The sequence below is a fragment of the Lepidochelys kempii genome, chromosome 1, assembly GCF_965140265.1.
Source record: "Lepidochelys kempii isolate rLepKem1 chromosome 1, rLepKem1.hap2, whole genome shotgun sequence".
Lineage (NCBI taxonomy): Eukaryota > Metazoa > Chordata > Testudines > Cheloniidae > Lepidochelys > Lepidochelys kempii.
In genome coordinates this window covers 308,247,114-308,261,255 of record NC_133256.1, presented here as the reverse complement: position 1 = coordinate 308,261,255, position 14,142 = coordinate 308,247,114, and the positions used below count along the sequence as shown (strand labels likewise).

The window sequence follows — 14,142 nt, the reverse complement described above, 5'->3', positions numbered from 1 at the left end:
GTAAGTCTATCCATTGATTTCCATGGGAGTTGGATCAGTCCTTAAAATTCTAAACCATATAAATCTAAACTACCAAAGATCTACTTATGTCACCACTGTGTTTGAGTTGTTTTCCAATTGGTGAAAGTGGAGTTTTTCCTTTTGTTTTAATGATATTATCTAATAGAATGAAGAGATCTTGGTACATTCTAAGTTTTCACATTTTGATAAAGGTGCATATCAAGTCCCATGAAAATTAGAGAATAACATTCTTTTTGATTTGTGTTAGAACTGCTTATTGGCCATAAAGTACTGGTATACCCAGAAGGATAAATTTTATTTCTTTGTAATCATGCAAGTGGCAAAATGGAAGTGTAAAGGTTTTTACGTATGTTTCTCAGGAAAAAAAAGTCTCTAGTAGTCTATACTTTCATGAATCTGTGAAAGAGGAAGCCATTAGAGTAGGAGGAACTATGCATTGCCTTGACAATATCTGCATTTTATGATATGTTTTGTAATAGATTTTTACAATCAATAGCAGTATTCTTACAAATTATTATGAGTATACTATTCAACAGTAAGAATATTAATAATAATGGCTGAGATCTTCAAAGGAGCCTAGCAGAGTGAGGTGTCCAAGCCCCATGAGACTCAATGGAATATAGGTGCCTGACTTGCTCCTTTTAAAATTCCAGCCAATATCTTCCATTTCCTTAGCAGTTTTCATCATAGGATGAAACAATTCCTAACTGCCAACAGTAATTGACTAATCCTCACAACACACTTCTTGAGGTAGGTAAATATCGGGCTTATTTTACAGATTGGGCAATTGAGGACAAACTTGCATAAAATACCTAGGGTGAAATCCTAGCTCTGTTGAGGTTAATGGAAGGTTTTGTTGTTGACTTCAATGAAGTTAAGATTTCACCTCTACATTTTTAAAATTGGACTCTAATTTTAGGTTCCTTAATATTTTTTACTCTAGGTGTCTAAAGCTGAAACTTGTGGTCATGTTTGAAAATTTGGGCCATAGTCACTTGTTCAAAGGTCAAGTGTCGGGGTACCCATGAAGAAGATGGCTGCTTAGTCTTGGACCTCCTCATTCCCCACATATCTATTTGTTTCTAATAATTACTTTTCTACCAAATTAGCAATAAGTTTCTGTGATAAAAGTTTAAATTAATCCCCTAGATAAATTACAAACTGTTGAATATGAATTTCAATGAAAAATATGAGAGGCAACAAAAGACCTAAGGAGGAGCTGAAGGAGGAGAACACAAGGCCACCACAGAACATAGCCCAACATATTTCAAAACTCAAAGAATTCCTCACAGATCGACTGGATTCAGTCTCAGTAGATATTTGTGGCCTCTCTAAAAATGTAAGCCATGTAAACTCCCAAATGGCTCACATAGAAAATGAGCTACAAAAGACTGTCATTGAAACCTGTGAAATTAAAGAAGAAACTGCCTCCTTAAATCTTAGACTAGATAAACTGAAAAAAAACCCCAGGATGACTTAGAAAATAGACCTCAAAGAAACAACTATCACTTCTTGGGGACTATTGCGGGTCAGCTTTCTTCAGAAGCTGCTCCCTGACATATTTAAATTGGACCCCCAGCTGCCCTCATTAGATATTGAAAGGGCTCATTGAATGGCTGATACTAGAAGGCAGGAGTCTGATAAGCCCAGACCCAGCATCTTCAAGCTGCTGAAGTTCAATGATAAAGTAATGTTAATGAATACTACCAGAGAAGCTCCAACCCTTACGTACAAAGGCCACAAAATGTCTCTTTTTCCTGACTTCTCAGTGGAGCTTAACAAAACAAATGCATTCAGTGGCATAAAGCAAATTCTAAGGGGGACCATAAAGTACCCATCCACCTTCATTATGGATTTAGCAGGCTGCACATGATTTTGCAAAAACCCTTCTGAAGCTTGGCAGACATTTCAAAGACTGAGACACTAAGCACCATCTACTGACTAAAGTATTATCTGCATTTATCATCACAATTTGATAGAGAGAATCATGATATTATGATAACCACAAGTCCTTGGAACAGTCAATACTCCTGACATGTAAAGCAGACCATAACCTAAACCTTAAATAGCACTAGTTATTCAATTTGTGCAGGGCATTTAACAGAATATGAATATGATTATTTTATGCTGTTGTATTATTCATATTTAAATTTTGTACTAATTTATATTTGCTTTACCAAATCAATTGTAAATGTACATGTGATAAGTGTGTCTATATGTATATCCATATACATATGTGTATGTGTGTGTAAAACCTCTGTAGGTAGGTATATATTATACGTGTTCCAGAATGCCCAATGGTATTTACAAGATAAATTTGACTTTAAATATATTTGCATTGGAGATGTTTAGACTATTATTAGATAATATAGGGAGGAAAGGAGGGGATGGAATTGAAGCCATCAGGGATCTGAACATGCCCACACTGGCTTGTTTTAAGTCTGTTAAATTTGTTTTGTTTTCTGTTACAAATATATTTTGGAAGACACATGACATTTAACTACAGATCTTTTTGTATACTTGACCCTCTTAGGGGTTCAACTGAAGGCATACATTCATTCAAAATTAACCAGTATCTAATATATATAAATGAAGACCATATCATTGAAATATGGTTTTACAATATCAGTGGGGAAATGTGTGTCTTTAGAATAAGGTTAGATGTCTTACTGTATCATTTAAAACTTTGTCATGAATTTTCTTAGTGTATGCTCCTGGAATGTGAAGGCACTTAATCAACCTTCCAAAAGAATTTAAATCCTGAGGAATCTCAGATCAAAAAAAGTGCCAAGTAGTTTATTGCAGGAAACTCATCTAGCGGATATAGATGCCAACAGAATCAAGTAGATGGGGGTAGGTGCTGAGTATCATTCATCGCTGAATTCTAAGAGCAGAGGCACAACCATCCTAATTCATAAAATTTGTAATATATACAGTCTTGGTCTGATCCCAAAGGAAGATGCATTCTTCTTGAAGCCTCTTTCAACTCAAAGAAGTTAATTCTAGGAAGCATTTACAATCCAAGTGGAGGTAATTCTGAATTTTCCAAAGACATAGCAGACATTCTTTTTAATAAAAAAGACATTCCTGTAATTCCAGGGGGAGACTGGAATACTATGCTAGATAGACATCTGGACAAATCTAATTACATGAGACCCAGCTCTCAGAGCACAATAGGCCAACTCTCATTATTAATGAATGAACTTGATTTAAAAGATATATGGAGACTGAGACACCCCAAGGAGCATGACTATATGTATTTCTCTATAGTACATTCATCTTACTCCCGAACAGAGTTTTTTCTTGTGCCTTCAGAACTGATGCCGGCATGCCTAGAAGCAGCTATTGATAATATATTAATTTCAGATCATGCTACAATTATACTTATCATAGACACTGGTTACACATCATTAAAATCTTCTAGGTGGAAGCGGACACTGATTCTAAAAGCTCTGTTCCACAGTTGACTCAGTCATATCTAACTTCATAGAAGAAAATAAGCACTAATTTACGTCAGATACCATTTTTTGGAAAGCTCTGAAAGCTACTGTAAGGGGTGAATGCATAAAGTGTGCATCCCAAAAGAAGAAAACGAGACTCAAGTTACAAGATTCTCAGAACAAGGAAATAGATGAGTTGCAGAGAATACATGAGACTGACCCAAATAATGAAAACATCCTGCATTCTCTAATCAACACCAAATAGAAATATAAGGAATGCTTATCCAGCCAAGTTGAATTTGCACACAATGGGGTCAAACAAAGATATTGTGAACGGGGATATAAAGCAGGTAAACTACTTGCCAGAAGACTTAAGATGTGGCTAGCCACAACAATATTTTTTCCTTCTTACTAGAAGACAGGAGTACTGTCCTTGAACCAATAGATATAAATAACCAATTGAAAAAATTCTATCTAGCCTTTATATAATCAACCAATTTGACTTTAATAAATTTGATGATTTCATTGAAGGCCTGTCTTTTAATACCCTAACTTCAGAACAAGTCTTGTTTATGGACTAAGCTATCACAACACAAGAGATTGAACAGGCTATAAAAATATGAATTCTGACAAGGCCCCTGGGATGGATGGCTTTCCAGTAGATTTCTACAAAACATTTTGTAATCAGCTACCTTCTATTCTTTCAAAGGTCTTCACTGAAACATTCCAAAAAGAAACCATGTCTCATGACTAAGGCTAAGATTTTGTCATGGATATTTTTAGTAAAAGTCACGGACAGGTCAGGGCAGTAAAGAAAAATTAAGGGAAGCGGTGACCTGTCCGTGACTTTTACTAAAAATATTAGTGACAAAATGCGGATCTGTGGGTCCCCACACCGCCTGCAGCGGCGCAGCTGCACAGTGGCTAGGAGCTCCGGGAGCTCCCACTGCACATTGGGTGTTGGAGCTCCAGGGTCCCCTGCAGCCCACGGCTGGTAGGTACGGAGCCCTCCGCCGCCTGCAGCACCTGGGAGCCATGGGGTACCCCTGCCGCCTGCAGCTCCTGGTCCTGCGAGGGGCTGGGAGCTGTGGGGTGCCCCTGCAGCCCACAGCTCTGGGACCCACCATGGTTGAGAGCTTGGGGGTTCCACCGCTGCCTGTGGAGGCCGAGATCTCCAGGGTTCCCACGCCACCTGCAGCAGCTGGGAGCTTGGGGATTCCTCAGCTCCGGAGTTCCCCGCTGCCTGGGAGCTGCAGGGTATCCCCGCCACCTGCAGCATCTTGGAGCTCCGGGGGCCACCAGAGATGGCTGGGGGACCCCACAGCCCCTAGCCTCCGTGGGTGGCAGGGGACCCTGCAGCTCCTGATCACCATAGGTTGACGTCACGGAGGTCGCTGGAATTCATGGATTCCATGACTTCCGCGACCTCCGTGACTAAATCGTAGCCTTACTCATGACATGAGAACTGCTTTAATTACTTTAATATTAAAGAAGAAAAAAAGATGGTCACAATTGTGATGACTTCTGCCCCATATCTCTGTTGAACACAGATTGCAAAATAAATGCAAAAATTTTAGCTGCATGACTCAACACTATCATCGCAACAATTATACATGCAGATCAGACTGCTTTCATTAAAGGCAGATTGGCTGCTGCTAACACAAGAAAAATTGCTCACTTGATCCAGCAAGCTCAGATGTCAGATGTTCCCTCCATAGAGTTATCTCTAGATGCAGAGAAAACCTTTTATAAGGTTGAATGGCCTTACCTAATAAATTCTAAATGAATACTAAAAGAATTCAGATTTGGACCAATATTCCTGGTTTGGATCAGTATTATACAACTCTCCCCGCACTTTACTATCAACCAATTGAATTGTTTTGCCCATATTTCAGCTACAAAAAGGGACACGACAGGACTGTCTGTCCCTTTTCACCCCTCCTTTTTCAATCTCTCTTGAAGCACTGGCAATGTACATATATCAGCACTCAGCCACTGAAGGTTTGACTGGAAACAGAAGAGAATACAAAATCAGCTTATATGTTGATGATATAATAGCACTACTGAAGAATCCTCCAATCATTATTAAATGTAGTTTATAATTTTTTGAAAGATCTCTGGCTTTTGCATTAGCTGGGATAAATCACAAGCAATGGATATATCCAAGAGACCAGATTCTTCTCAGTTTCAACATTTTCCATTTCAAAATATGAAAGGAAATAACTTATTTAGGTATTAAAATTTGTACTAATCTTCTTGAAATGGTTTCTATACATATGGACTATATATTAAAAGAAACCTCCCTTACTGGGGAGAATAGAAATAGCCAAAATGAATATCTGCCCAAGATAGACTTTTATCATTAGCCTCTTGTCTTTCAAGATCTCCCACTTGCTCTTTCCTTGAATAAACAGGCTTATCATACAATTTATATGAGATTTTAAAAATGGCCTCACTTGTCACACAAAACTCCTAAAAAATCCAGGGCAACTGCAGGGTCATGGGATTGCCAGATTTGTATCTATATTATCTAGCATTCCAAATGTGCCCTGCTGTAAGGTGGTTCCCTTCTAGTAGCTGTGTATACACACCAGCCTAGTTTTAAATGGAACAAAGCTTAACTATGCCATTTGGTTCCCTTTCTTCTTTTATTTACCTTAAGAGGCTACCCATACCCTTAAGGAAAAGTCCAGTCTTTGCATCTACAAGGGGCATTTCAGTGTGCGACCTTGCTAATTCTCTTCTTGTACCACTATGATATAACCCATGTCTCAGGATCAAGGCCAACTCCATACTTAAGACAATTTGGACAGAAAAAGGATTCATAAAAATGAAAGATATAGTACAAGATGATAGACCGGCCTCCTTCAATTACATGTGTCACAAATATCAGCTGTCCTTGTCTCATAGTTCCTTGTTGCAGCAGCTATGCTCAAAGATTCATGCAAGGATAAGGGGACAATTGGTCTGTTTCAACTCTCTCACTTCTAGAAGAGCACATTAAGAAATATGGAAACAAAAGTCATATAGTAGGAATTTAATAGGTGTCTTAATGCTTTGCACTACCTCCTTGATCTCAAAGAAAAATGGGGAAAAGTACTTAGCCTTACTGTCACAACAGAAACTTGGGAAGATATCTGGCTTCATGTGAAAGATACTTCAAGTTCTTTATCCTTGAGATTCTTCCAGAATGAGATATTAAACAGGCAATACTGGACTCCAGAACATTTGTTTAAGGCTAGATTGGCATCACACAGTGCATGTTGGCCAGCACATCCTCTATACCTGTCAAAAATGCACATGTTCTGGAATGCCATATTCAGTGTTCTCTCAAAAACTTTAAGTGTTGCTATCTTTCCTTCTCCAAACTTGGGTATTTTAGGGGTGCTGAATGAGTTGGTATTACCAGTTAACATTAAGAAATGGATTACAGTAAAAATGTTAGCGGCCAAAAGAGTTATTTTGAGACAATGGACATCTTTAATTTCTTTCTCATACACAGACTGGCTTAGTGAGCTCCCTACTACTGCATTAGTGAAAAAAATGACTCAGTCTAATAGAAATGCCTGAAAAAAATATGAGTATGTCTGGTCACACATGAAACTACTGCATATTTTTGTAGTTTAGTACATATTAGTCCCTGATACTCAGAGGTTATGTTCTTACTTATTTAGTCACTTTAATCATTGATGCCCTGCATGACATCTATGGGTTCAGATTTTGTTTGTTTGTTTTCCAGGTTTTGAAAATAATGAGTGTTGAATTGTATTATTTAATATACTATTTCCATCTTGTGTATGTTTTGTTTCATTGTGTTTATATTTTATATAAAAACAATACAAATAAATTCTAAAAAGGTCAAGCGTCAAGTCTCTGGGAGAATTGCAATATACACTTCTCACTCCCAATCCTGTGCTGTAACCACCAAATAACTGCCTCCCTTATAATGTCATCTGTTAAGATTTGATTGCAATGCATTATAATAAATGTGTCTCCCTATTGCATAACCAGTTATTGCATGTTACTTACAACATGAGCTTTGGCCTGCTAAACCCAGGGTTGTGAGTTCAATCCTTTAGGGGGCCATTTAGGGATATGGGGCAAAAATCGGGGATTGGTCCTGCTTTGAGCAGGGGGTTGGACTAGATGACCTCCTGAGGTCCCTTCCAACCCTGATATTCTATGATTAAAGTGTAACCCTGTAAATGTACGTGTTCCATTCAAGATTGTTTGAATTCGTAAACGCAGATCTCCATTTTTCTTAGAGAGGAAGGCAAGGGGCAAGTGAAGGAAGGGTTAAGGATACACAAATTATGCGATAGACATCTGGACAAAGCCAATTACATGAGACCCAGTGTACATGTTGTGTAGTGGTTAGAACATAAGACTCAGAGCAAAATCTTTTGGGTACTTTTTTCTGGCTCTTCCACAGGGTCTTTATGTGGCTTTGAACATGTCACTTAATCTTCCTATGTAAAAATGGATCCAATGGCTATAAAAGTACCTACTTCACAGTGGCTGAGAGTTAACCAGCTGTTTGCAGAGGATTCTGAGATCCTCAGAAGAAAGAGGCTACGTAAATTCAAATTATTTTTACTGTCCCCACTAATCATTATATGACCCTCAAAGGAGAGAGCGCTACGGAAGATGAAAAAAAAAAAAAAGAAAGAGCAAGAGAGAGAAGAAAACTGAAGGAGTCAAGGAAAAAGAAAGAGAAGCAAGAACAAATGCAAACTAGACATGTTAAGTGCAACATTTATTTATTAGAAAATGTTTGTGGGACTGAAATTTGCCCTCTGAAATAAAAGTTAGTTCATGAGTACCACTGTTCTGTTCATTCTGTTTTCCATCCATCAACCTTTACATGCCAGGTCCGCCTAACACTTCAATACTCTTCCAAAAATACAGGTGATTGAATAAAAATTACATGGGAGAATCAGATTTTGTCACTTTACTACTTAAATTACCTGAGAACTGGACCAGTGTGTGGTGTAAATTAGCACACCAGGCCTAAGGGGTTTATCCCTACATGACTAAGTCACATTAACTTAGTATACAAACTATTTTGCTAAGGCTAACTAAAAGATGACAGACCATGTCACCTTACACTGAAGAGTAAAGTGACCCTAGTCCAGGGTTAATACATACAGTATTATTTTCTATTCTAGCCTGGGACAGCTATGAGTATCTTTAATGAAGTTAATAGAAAGAGCTTTTCAGATATCACTTTCCATTACCTCCTCTAATCCTACTTCTAGGAGATATTAGTATCCTGGAATCCAATCTAATGCTCCTTTCACAAACTCTAATGATCTGTTCCTGCAGTAACAGGAACTCTAATGATCTGTTCCTGTTCCTCAGTGCTTCCACTCTGTCCTCATCTCCTCTGCTGATTTCAGCCTTGTCAAATCCATTCTCCTTCTCCAAATCTTGCTCTCTCCAGAGACGATAGTGGCTCCGTCCTCTTCTGGTCTCCTCCTACCTCTCTGGCCATTCCTGCCATCCATCTTATCCCTTCACCCATTCTCTGTGGGGGTTCTACATGGCTCAGTCCTTAGCCCTCTGTCTTCTACATCCCCTCTAAAGACCCACTTCTTACATGAGGCTGATAAGCAACTGGCCAACTAATAACAGACAAGTTGAGATATCGGTGATATTTGTTCATTTAATTTAAAAAGCATATATAAAATTGTATATGTTGACTGTGCCCCGCACCCATCATATGCCACTTGTCTTCTTAGATTGTCAAATCTTTGCAGGATGGACTGTGTCTTTCTCTGTATAAAGAAAGCACAGAGCCTACCATGTTTTTTGGAGCTACTACAATGTAAATAAAAATTACAAACAAAAAACTGTGTTAAAAGAACATTGTTAAGGTTGCAAAGTCAAGCACCCAAAAGGTAGGAAATGGTAGAAATAAAGTTTCCTTTATAATCTCCCCCTCCTTGTTCATGTGCATATGATACAGCCTTTAATTACATGATCACATGCTATTTATTCCATAGGGCCCCTGCCTCATTCAGTGCACAGGATGGATAGTGTAGCTATTCAATTTTTGTTTTCTCCTGACTGTTCAATGTGTGCCCCTACCCTAGGCCCTATTTACTGTACTCTATGCAAACCCTGCTCTGAAGACAACAATTGGGCTTTAGTCTGGTTCTCGTTGCTATGGCATATAAGTGCTTCACAAACATTAACTAATTTATTTGAACAAGACCCCTTGGAGGTGAGGGGATGGTATTATTTCTTTGGAGCCGGGACCTGAAATTGGTTGGGGAATGGCCTTTGAGTAGCTGCATAAGCTTGTCTCTTTCAGCAACAGAAGTTGATCCAATAAAAGATATGTCCTCCCCCATCCTCTTTCTAATATCCTGAGACCAACATGGCTACAACTGCTCTGTAAATAGATATGCCTTTTGCCATCTGTGTGAAAATCTGTCCAAATTTGGCCATTATAAGCTTTTGAAAAATCATATTTCACACATGCTTAGTAGAGACTTCTTAGTTTTTAGCAGCTGAATTCCCCAAAGATTCCATGAGGACAAATCTTGTGAAGACAAAAGTGCAGTTTGCAATAGAGGGGCAGGATCGGATATTGAAATTTTAATTAACCTTGCAGTTTGCATCTTGACCACAGGAGGGCACTGAAACTAAATATTGTTTTGCAAAAGCAAATTTCTCTACAATAGACTGGAGGGATGCTCTAAAAGTTCTTTTTTCTTCTTCTTTTTTCTTTTTTTTTTTTTGTACGAGCGAATAAAACAACAAAAATTAGTGAGCTTGTCTTTCTTTTCCCTCATCAGGACACACTGATGATCCTTATAAATTATTCTCAAACCTCTCACTGAGCCCATTTTCATATTTCGGATGTACAGTGGTGATGTGTTAATGTCTTCATTATAATGAATTCCTTTAGGCGCAGTATGAGAAAATATGAATAATCACAATAAATTGTCTTTTCAAACCACTTTCAATTACATTAAATCACTCCAACTGTTGCTGTTACAGGTCCTGCCCTCCAGATGGCATGAGGAAATCACTACAAATAACCAGAGGACGTATGCTTTTTCAATTGCGAGCAACCATGAGGAACAGGGATGCTGGAACAATTTGTATAGTGGGGAGCTGAGAGCCACTAAACTAAATTATAAACCCTGTATATGGAAAACCACTTCAAGCCAGGGGGTGCAGCAGCACCCCCAGGACCTCTAGCTCCGGCACCTATGATGAGGGATGCTGTCAATAGGTAGGACATAACCCAGTGCTCAGTGCTCTGTTGAATTGGCTGTATGGGGAAGCAACTGGCCCACCTCCCTCTTCGCATGGGAATTCAGAGTCTTTTCATGGTGAAAGGGGGAGGTTGAGATTGAGAGTGATTTGGCAGTCCTACGTATTATCAGGTGGCTATGTCTTTTTAGTCACCCTCACTGCAGGTTGTAGCTGTAGCATTCCTACTAGTGAGCACTGTAGATACGGATGATGCAGTTTAAATCATCACTTTAAATCATCTAATGTAGTGTTCAGTTCAGTCAATCAGCAGGTCCCCTCCCTTGTGCACAAGCAGCAACCCTGAGAGCAATAGGTTCCCCCCAAGGATAGGAACCAAAATCAATCTAAGCTGGTCAATGAGACCAGGTGGATGGGGCCAGGAGCCTTCCCCGGTGACTCAAAGAACCTAGACACAGGAAGAAGAGGCCTAAACAGACTGGGAAGTACAGGAGGCACAGGATTGAGGAGGAGAAGCTGCCAGCTGGCACAGGACAATAGCCCTAACAGCTGCTGGGGCGGGGGGGGGGGGTAAGGGACAGAGACACTACAGGGGATACAGAGCCCAGAGGATGCAGAGGGAGAGATCCAGCCTTCTAGCAGCTGAATGGGAGAAAGCTAGTGAGACGAAGATGAGCAGCTGCAGGGAGAATTGCTGGAAAGAATTAGCCCAGCAGTTGGAGGGTGTGGGGAAGATTTAGGCGGGGGCATGGGAACAGAAGACTGCTTGATAGCAGGGCTCACAGAGCAATGGGGTTTGTGTAGGAGAAGGAGCTGGGAGGAGCAGTGAGCACCAGATAAAATAATTGAAACATCTTCATACAAAACACACAAAGCCAATATCCAAAACCAGTGGGGCAAGGGTTCCAGGCAGCTATTAGCCTGAGGACTTAACTTTACTAGCTTAGGTGAAAAATACCCCCAAACCACTTCTTCCAAACCACATTCATGCAATTAAAAAAAATAAAGCCACTTATTGCCTCCCATGCCCACTACATTCTGCTAACAATGCCAACTTCAACGCTGCATTCATTGCTTTTTCCGCACCCTCCTCTGGGTCTAAACTAGCACCCATTGAAATCTATGGAAAATTTCCCATTGGTATGAGTGGACTCAGGCCTTCTGTGCCTTTCTTGATGCTACTCCCTTTTGTGTGTAATGACTTCCCTGTCCCAGTGAGCCACCATTCTCTCCTCTTTCATCTACGTTATAAAAACGTATCTCAAAAAGTGAGTTTAAAATGAAATAAACAGTAAATAAAAAAAGAAACCCTCAAACTGTTCCCTCTTTGGACTGCCCAGTGTCTCCTGTTTGTTTAGCAAAGTTCTTTGGAGCAGGGACTGTCTAACTCTGAGGGGTTTTATCACTTTACGGATGCTAAAAAAAATAATAATGATGTGACCTACATTTAACTCTGAGCTCTGAACACAAAATCCAGCATTCAGGGACACTGGATTTGTGACACTTTCTAAAATACTGGGGACTTCTGGCTACCTATGTACTGTGACTGGGCAAGGCCAGATGGCTATAGAAAAGTAGTGGGAGGTAGATATATTAGCTCCAGGCTAAACAAATCCCTGGTACCAGGATAACTTAAATGGCAGCTGCTCCAGGTCAATTAAGACACCTGGGGCCAATTAAGAACTTTCCAGAAGGCAGGGAGAACGCTAGGTTGATTGGGACACCTGAAGCCAATCAGGGACTGGCTGAAACTAGTTAAAAGCCTCCCAGTTGGTCAGGTGGGTGTGGATGTCAGGAGCTGTGGGAGGAAGTTGTGCTGTTGGAGAGACTGAGCAGTACACACCATATCAGGCACAAGGAAGGAGGCCCTGAGGTAAGGGTGAAGTGGAGCTGAGGAAATGGGAGCTGCTGTGGGGAAGTAGCCCAGGGAATTGTATGTGTCATGTTTCTAAAAGGTCAGCTACCATAGCTGATACTGTAGGGTCCCTGGGCTGGAGCTCAGAGTAGAGGGTGGGCCTGGGCTCCCCCCTTTGTGCCCCCTGATTAATCACTGAGACTGGGAGACAACAGAGACTGTGCAAGGGAGGATAGCTTCTCCTCACCTCCCTTGCTGGCTTATGATGAAAATGGGTCAGTAGACTGACCCTTGTCTCTAGAGAAAGAACGGTTATGTGGAGGGTCACAGTGAGCCTCTGAGGCTAGTGAAATCTGCCAGGAAACACGGGACCCACGGAGACAAGGACAGAGTGTTGTCACAGTAAATTTGTAATTGCTCTGCCAGAATGGTCTGGCTACTGTTCTTCCTGTGTAATTAATCTATTTATGATTCAATATGTGTTATTGATGAGCAGGAACAGTTAACTGTTTTTTTCCAGACTATCCTGTGCAGGACAACACAACTGAATAGAAATGGCTTTTGCAAAGTGTGAGACACATTGTGTGCCATGCTGCAGCTTTAGTGACATGTCATGGCTTGAAAGCACAGACACTGATTTTTGGTTTTGCTGATGGGTGCTCCTCTCTGCCCCATGCCTCCTGTGTGAGCAGCAGGTGGGGTCTTGTGGGGAAGAGGGTGAGCGGGGGCAGGGCCTTGGGAGAAAGAGACTGAGTGGGGGTGGGGCCTCAGAGTGGAGCACAGGCAGGGTTTCAGGGGAAAGAGACTAAATGGGGGCAGGGCCTTGGGGTGGAGTGTCAGGCAGAGCCTTGGGAGGGAAAGAGGCTGAGGGGGGGTAGTGTCTTGGGGTGGAGGTCAGGCAGGACTTTGGGGGGGGGGGGAAGAGGCCAAGCGGGGGCAGGGCCTCAGGGCAGATCATGGGCAGAGCGGGGCATGGGGCCATGGTCTGGGCATTGGGGCCAACAAAAGATTAATCTGGCCCTGCAGGTACTGAGCACCCCTATTTTTTTTTCAGTGGGTGCTTGAGCCACCCATGGAGTTGGTGCCTATGCTTGAAAGACACTTCGTGATGCCTTTTCCTTGACTAGGAGACATGTCACATGCCACAAAATGCAGCAGCCCAACTTCAAAATCCTGCATTACATGTTGGTCAGGCATGTTGTGTTTCTGGGATCCATCAGTGATGAATTGTTGGCTTAGCTAAAAGAGAAAGTTGCCATACACTAATGTGACAATGTCTTATCTAAACCTGTTTGAAATATTTGCCCCCCCCCCCAAAAAAAACCCTCCAAATCCACACAACTGATCTGTTTTCATGTTGGGTTACTAGGAATTTATACCAGCTTGGTGTAAAGGTTTTTTATGGTTCATGAGCAGTTTGAGTGACTCTGGGCCTAATTTTGAGGGAACCTAGGCCAATTTATGATTTTACATAATTTGTTGTTCTGTTATTGATCATTAAGTATTTTACAACCCTGCCCCAAATAGATTGCAACTCAAAAATCATGTGAATTTTGAAGTTTGGTTTGGTTTCAATTTTGATGTGGATTCAGGTGAATC

At 40.8% G+C, this 14,142-nt stretch overlaps 1 protein-coding gene across 5 annotated transcripts in view; it reads right to left on the bottom strand.

Annotated features, from left to right (window-relative positions):
* PTPRZ1 (protein tyrosine phosphatase receptor type Z1) overlaps nucleotides 1-14,142 on the bottom strand; it is a 194,707-nt gene that overhangs the window by 65,212 nt on the left and 115,353 nt on the right. The window lies entirely within an intron of this gene.